This window comes from Pteropus alecto, unplaced genomic scaffold, assembly GCF_000325575.1.
Source record: "Pteropus alecto unplaced genomic scaffold, ASM32557v1 scaffold700, whole genome shotgun sequence".
NCBI classification, from domain to species: Eukaryota; Metazoa; Chordata; class Mammalia; order Chiroptera; family Pteropodidae; genus Pteropus; species Pteropus alecto.
The window spans coordinates 833,813-834,323 of record NW_006429611.1 but is presented as its reverse complement, the minus strand read 5'-3'; the positions used below and the strand labels follow the sequence as shown (position 1 = coordinate 834,323).

Here is a 511-nt window from a genome sequence, read left to right as displayed (position 1 = left end):
GGGGCCCCCGTGCCCCCCTCCCCCGACTCCAGGCCTGGGAACCAGGTCCCTGCTCCACGTGGGGACACGGCTCAGAGGGGCCGCGAGCTCACGTGACGTTGTGGCCTTGCCCGCCATCCGCCGAGGGGCAGTGGCAGCCGTGTAGCCAGCACCGTCCCACCCCTCCCCTGGACACGAGAGCCCCCCGCCCCCCGAGGGTCGCAGCCCAACGAATCCCGGGCCAGAGGAAAGCAAACGAAACACACACTCCTGTTGGATCCGAATCGCTACAACGTTGCTGTCCCGACCACGTCTTAGACTGTCCAAAGCTCCCGGAGGCTTCGCGAGAAACCCTCTCACTGGAGGCACCGGAGCCGAGGCCACCGCCGGAGCCACCGGTTTCAGTCCCCAGTGCCGCCGACCTCGCTCCTTCATAGCGCTCTGCGAGTGCCGGTGGGAGCCGCGTCTCCGGGCGCGGGGAGCTGGGCACATTCGCACGGTCCCCAGTGACAGCCCCGGAACCACGGTGACG

At 69.1% G+C, this 511-nt stretch overlaps 1 protein-coding gene across 1 annotated transcript in view; it reads right to left on the bottom strand.

Moving 5' to 3' along the window:
• PRKCZ (protein kinase C zeta) overlaps nucleotides 1–511 on the bottom strand; it is a 71,883-nt gene that overhangs the window by 23,797 nt on the left and 47,575 nt on the right. The window lies entirely within an intron of this gene.